This window comes from Lontra canadensis, unplaced genomic scaffold (genome assembly GCF_010015895.1).
Source record: "Lontra canadensis isolate GAN:19392208 unplaced genomic scaffold, GSC_riverotter_1.0 scaffold2, whole genome shotgun sequence".
Classification (NCBI taxonomy): domain Eukaryota; kingdom Metazoa; phylum Chordata; class Mammalia; order Carnivora; family Mustelidae; genus Lontra; species Lontra canadensis.
This window is the reverse complement of record NW_022630996.1, coordinates 57,380,545-57,386,873: the sequence shown is the minus strand read 5'-3', so window position 1 is coordinate 57,386,873 and position 6,329 is coordinate 57,380,545. Positions and strand designations below refer to the sequence as shown.

At 36.0% G+C, this 6,329-nt stretch overlaps 1 non-coding gene across 1 annotated transcript; it reads left to right on the top strand.

Moving 5' to 3' along the window:
- Positions 1 to 5,531: 5,531 nt before the first annotated feature.
- On the top strand, positions 5,532 to 5,722 carry LOC116878964. Its single transcript, XR_004384928.1, has one exon. It is a non-coding gene; the product is annotated as a U2 spliceosomal RNA (small nuclear RNA).
- The last annotated feature ends 607 nt before the right edge of the window (positions 5,723 to 6,329 follow it).

Genomic DNA, 6,329 nt, shown 5'->3' with positions numbered 1-6,329 from the left:
TCAAATATTTTCATATTGTTTTATTTCCTATTTTGGCTTTGGAATTATATCTCATTTTTTAAAGGCATTGGTCTGAATAAAAATATGCATTCTTAACTTATTATAGTCTACTTAAAATTAGTATTAGACAACTTCTCATATAATGTAATAATCATACATCTGTTTCCTCCTTTAGACTATTTCTGTCAGATATTTTATTTGTACTTGTTATAAACCCTATAATATATTGCTATTAATTTTGTTTAAATAGTAAATTCTCTTTTAAATTGATCTACAAATAAGAATAAAAGCATGTATTTATCCATGTAGCTACCTTTTCTAGTAATCTCCACTCTTTTGTATAGATCCATATTTTCCATTTCATATCTTTTTTGTTTGGTCTGAAGGACTTCCTCTGATACTTCTTGTAGTGCATCTTCTGATGATAAATTATTTCAGTTTTTGCATGTCTCAAAGACTTTATTTTGCCTTCACTTTTGGTAAAATATTTTTGCTAGGTATAGAATTCTAGGTTGGCAGATTATTTTTCTCTTTCAGTGTTTTAAAGGTGTTGCTCCATTGTCTTCTTGCTTGCTTTGTTTGGGATGAACAGAGAAATCTGCTCTCTTATTTAATTAATAAAGTAATTAATTAATTAAATGTAACATGCTCTCCTTCTCCTCACCCTGACCCTCTGTTACTAGGCTGCTCTTAAGGTTTTCTCTTTATCACTGGTTTTGACCAATTTGATTAATGTATTTTGGTAGTTTAATTCCTATTTCTTGTTCTTAGGATTTGTTGAGCTTCTTGGATCTGTCAGTTTATGGTTTTTATCAGTTTAGAAAAAAAATGACCATCATTTTTTTTCAAATATATTTTTGGGTCCCTCCCTTTTTCTTCAGAGATTTTTATTACATAAATATTAGGCCACTTGAACGTGGCCCACAGCTCACTGACTGAGGCTTTGTTCATTTTTGTAAATTATTTTTTTCTTTCTGAGTTTTATTTTGGATAATTTCTGTTGTCACTTCTTCAAGTTTATTATTTTCTTCTTCTGAAATATCTAATCTCTTGTTATTCCTATCCAATGCATTTTTCATCCTAGGTTGTTTTCATATCCAGTTTGACTGCTCCAGACTTTTGGCTTTGGAGAATCTCCCTTTCAAAAAAATATTTCTTGTTTTTACTTAAAATTTTGGACATATGGAAAACAGTCTTAATAATTATTTTAGTGCCCCTGTCTGTTAATTCTAACATTGGTCTCAGTCTGGGTTAGTTTCAATTGATTGATTTACCTCCCCTTTATGGGTTATATATTCTGGCTTCTTTGTATGCTCTTTAGATTTAGATTGGATGCCAGGAACTGTGAATTTTATTTTGTTGGGTACTGAATATTTTTATATTATTTTAAATATTCCTGTGCTTTGTTCTAGGATGCAGTTAAGTTACTTGGAAACAGCTTGAACATTTTGGGTCTTGCTTTTATAATTTCATTATGTATATCCAGAACGTCACTTAGTTGAGGGATAATTGTTATTCCTCATGTATAATGTCATACTTTTCCAAGTACTTTATCCAATTTCCCTGAGTGATGGGTCTTTTTAGTCTGGCTGATGATAATGGGCACTGGTCCTTGTCCTTTGGGGCCACTGGGTACTATTCCTTTAATTCCCTGGCCCCAGGTAGTTTCCTCAAATGACTGTGCTCAGTACCTGAGGGAGACTCTCTGGAGACTTCCACGGTTCTCTTTGTGCCCATCTTTCTTCAAATACCATTTGCATAGTTTTCCTTGGGCTCTAAGCTCCATCTCCTCAACTCAGATAGTCTGATGGGCTCTGCCTGGTTTCTCCCTCCCTGTCAGTGGCCTGGAAACTCTTAAGCCAGGAAAATGGGGCAATCATGAACCTCACCTTATTTATTTCCTGTCTCTCCGGGATCACTGTGCTTTGTTGACTGATATCCATTTTTTTTTAAAACCATTGTTTCGTTTATTTCATTTCCCTCCTTTTCTTATTTTGGGTTGTTTTGAAATTCTATTTTGGCTGGAAGCTAAAGTCCCCTTTTTAGCGTTTAAAGATGCTGTTTCATTGTCTTATGGCCACCATTGTTTCTAATGAGAAGTCAGAGTCGTCCCTAGTGTTGTTCTCCTATGTACAATAATTTTTCCCTTTTGGCTGCTCTTAAATATTTCTTTATTTTTGGTGTTCAACTGTTTTACTATCATGTGCCCAGGTATGGTCTTCTTTGTACTTATACTGTTTTTGGTTTGCTCAGCTTTTCAGATCTGTGCATTGATATTTTTCATCAAATTGGGGAAATTTCATTTATTATTTTCTTCAAATATTTTTATGCTCAATCTCTTTCTCTCCTATTTTTGTGATACTCTAATTGTATGACAATTAAACATCTTTCTACTGACACAGAACACTAAGGTGCTATTCTTTTTAAAATATTAATATTTATTTTTATTCTTCAGTTAGGACTGTTTCTATTGACCCATCTTCAAGATCACTAATCCCTTTGTTTCCATTGTCCAGTTTTCACCTAAGCTCATCCAGTGAGTTTTTTATCTCACATATTTTATTTTTCAGTTCTCGAATTTCTGTTTGGTTCCTTTTTAAATAGTTTTAATGTCTCTATTGTTATTCTCTATTCATTCTTTCTATTCCTCATTTCCTTTAAATCTTTGAACATGTTTATAATAGTGCTTTAAGAGTACTTCTCTGATAATATCAGCACCAACATCATTCTGGGGGACTAATTTTACTGACTTTTATTTATTTTCATTTTAGGTTATACTTTTTTTTCTTATTTGCATTTGTAGCAGTTTTAAAAAATGTATACTGGATATTGTGGGTGAGACATAATTTATGGACTATGATGTTTTCTTTACAGAATTTTGAGTTTCTCTGGCTGACAGTTAATTCATAGTGATCACTTAGATCTTATAGAGTGGTGGTTCTCATCTAGGAGTAGTTTCCTCCAATTTTCTCCATTTGGCAATGTATATATAGAAAGATTTTTGGTTGTCACAACTTGGGAGTGATGATGGCATATAGTGGGTAGAGATTAAGAATGCTGCTAAACATCTTATAATTTACAAGTAAAGCATGGCACAACAAAGAACAATCTGATCCAATATTTCAGTAGTGCTGAGGATGAGAAACCCATTGTAGATGTTTTAGATATTGTTAGAAAGGATATCTTACAGTTCCACCCCCCCACCCCAGAGCATATCCCTTATTCTAGGACATAGTCCTTTCTTCTAATCTGTGGCCTTTGTGAAAACTTAACCAAGTGTCCAAAGTACTAAGTGAAATCTCATTATTACTCTCTGATGGGCTAGAAATCCAAAGTTTCCCAGCACTTTATAACTTCTGGTATCTTCATTAAGGAATCACTTCCTAGCAACTGTTCTCTGATGGACTCAGTGAGTTTCGCCCTGCTCAAGTACAGTCCAGTGCTTGGCCAAGGTTGTGAGGGGCACCTCTATCCGGAGTTCTAGGGACCCCACTTTTTGCATCTTTCCCATCTCAAGTACCTTTCTCTTTAAACTGTAGTCTCTTAAGCAACCCTGAATTCCAAACTTTGTCTCCTCTTACTGAGACAAGCACTTTATGTACTTCAGAAAGTGCCCTAGATAGAAATATGGGGTCAACATGAAGCTCACCCTACATGTTTCCCTTCTGTCAAGGATCACAGCCCTGTAGAGTTTGTTGTCTAGTGCTTGACAGCAGTTGGCTCTGTCTATATATTATACAGTTTCACAGTTTGGAATGAGACTATTTCCCATACTAGTCATTCAATCATGGCCAGAGTTAGAGAATTAATACTAGAATTTTAATCTCAACTCTAAATCTTAAGTTTCTTTATCATTCCTTGAGATTAACAAGATACTCTTTTAATCAGAAGTAATTCTTTATAACAGATGAAGATAAAATTGTAGTTGCCTTCTCTAGAAAATACTAGAGAGGAACATTTCTAATAGGTCTACCTTCTTATCCCATTCTCCAAGGCCGTTTAAATGCTGGCTAATAAGAGTATATAAATGATGTCTCCTCTCTACCAATTATAGTAATAGCTATCTTACAGTGTATGCTTTCTCTTGCCAGGCACAGTACCAATAGATATAGATACACTTTATTTACTTTATGCTCACAGCAGTTCTACTTTCCCTGTTTTACTTATAAGGGAACTGAAGCTCTAAGAGGTTAAGGAACTTAGTCAAGTTTTCAGAGCTAGTGAAGTGACAGAGCTGAAACAAAGGTTTAAGTTTGTCTGACTCTAAAGCCTTAAATGTATATCAGTCAGAGCAGACTAATTGATATTCCTCACAAACCCAAAATCTCAGTTTTTGAAAGTATTCTCATTCCCAACACATTCCAGTGTAGGTTGTTGGAAATGTCTGCCTCACACAGTCTTTTCCTCATGTGGCCCCATCATTCCCATGGAGACTTGGAGTTGTCTGCTCCTCTACTTCATCAGAAGACAAAAAAGAGAATATGGAGGCTCAAGCTGAAAGCTTTTCAGGCTGGTAAAGTGGAGATCATCATTTGTGATCACTTTCAGTTAGGCAGAAGTCAGTTGTAGAATCCATCATGAGGCCAGGAAATAGAGTCTGGCTATGTCCTCAGGGAAAAAGGAGAATGGGTTTTGGTGAATGACTAGCTAGTCCTACCATACCACATTAAGCCAGATTCTCCCCTAAGTTGCTTGTTGTTAAGCATTTATACACTTTGTTCTAAATGCAGTTTTTCTAATATGTGAGATGTAAGAAGAAGAACAAATGAACATAGGGGAGAAAAAGAGGGGGGCAAACCAAGAAACAGACTCTTAACTATAGAGAACAAACTGATAGTTACTGGAGACGAGGTGGGTAGGGGTGAGGACAGGGTTGAGGGTGGAGTATGGGTTAAAAAGATGATGGGTAATAAGTTAGGTGTTGTATGTAAGTGATGAATCACTAAATTCTATGCCTGAAACTAATATCGTACCATATGTTAACTAGCGGAATTTAAGTAAGAACTTGAAAAAAAAAATACAATACTTGAATCCCTAAATAAATAAATAATAAATAAACAAATAAATAAATAAAGGCAGTTTTTCTAGGCTGGGACTTGGTTTAGTATCACACATTATCCTTGAGATTAGTGAAAGTTAACATAATCATGTCCTGAGAAGATTAAGATCTTCCGTTCTTCTATCATATTGTCCCTCAGAGGGGCAGTAATAATCATCCATATCCCCAGTTTTAAGCAATACATTTTTATTCTTCTTTTTTGATGTTTTAATCTATGGATGGTATCTACATTATTTTAATTAGGGCACTAACTTGCTCTCCCATCATTCCCTCCTGTCATGCCACTTAGACCTGGACTACTGAGGAGTCAGTGCCTTGTTTTCTTGGCCTTTCTCCTGTCCATGTATCAGGCTTTCAGCATAGTGTCTTCCCTAGAAAGCTCAGAGAATATAAACACAGAATGGGAGGGAGGAACTTTCTGACTGTCCTGAAAGCAGTATCAGTGATCATTAATAGACAAAAAATAATCACCATTGCCTTTCGGCCTTTTGGCTAAGATCAAGTATAGTATTTGTCCTTATCAGTTTAATACCTGACATGTCCTCCATCATAGGACAATATATTGAATGGATTTTTGGAGCAGGGAGTTGGAATAGGAGCTTGCTCTGTACACTCCATGCATCAACCTAGTGTCATTATACTTCTAGGAAAGGTGCAAACCCCAGGGGTTAAAAATCACAGGTTTGAGGAAGACACTTCCAGAAAGGGCTGTATTGGTTCCTTTGTGAAATGGTGGCAATACCTGGGATACCCAAGAGTTAACAACAACAACAAAAAAGAGGCAAATCAGCAAAGTACTTTTGTCAGGTTGCTTTGTTCAGCCCACCTTTCTTTTGATTTGAATATATCTATACCATCTGTTTCATTGGAGTGTTTGAGAAAATTCCCTGAATTTCATTCCAACTGCCCTTGCCTTAAGCCTGGACTTCTTTTGCCCTCCTAATGACAACACATTTAAAATTTCCCTGTCTTTGATATCTTTCTTCCTCATTCACCCTACAGAGGATGGCCATTGTCTTTCGAAAGTGCAGTTCACATTAGGTCTTACTTCTCCTCAAAGACCTTTGTTACCAGTGGCACCTCTCCATCTCTAAATCATGGCCCTGCTTTACATCTCTGTTTCTCTGGGTTCTTTGCTCATATACCTTCTGATCCAGTCCAGGTGGTGCCACTGGTGTTCCCAGAATTTGTTCCATGCTGTCCCACATCCATGTTCTTATGAATGGAGTTCCCAGTATCCAGTACCTTCTCATTCTCATTCCTCCTCCTC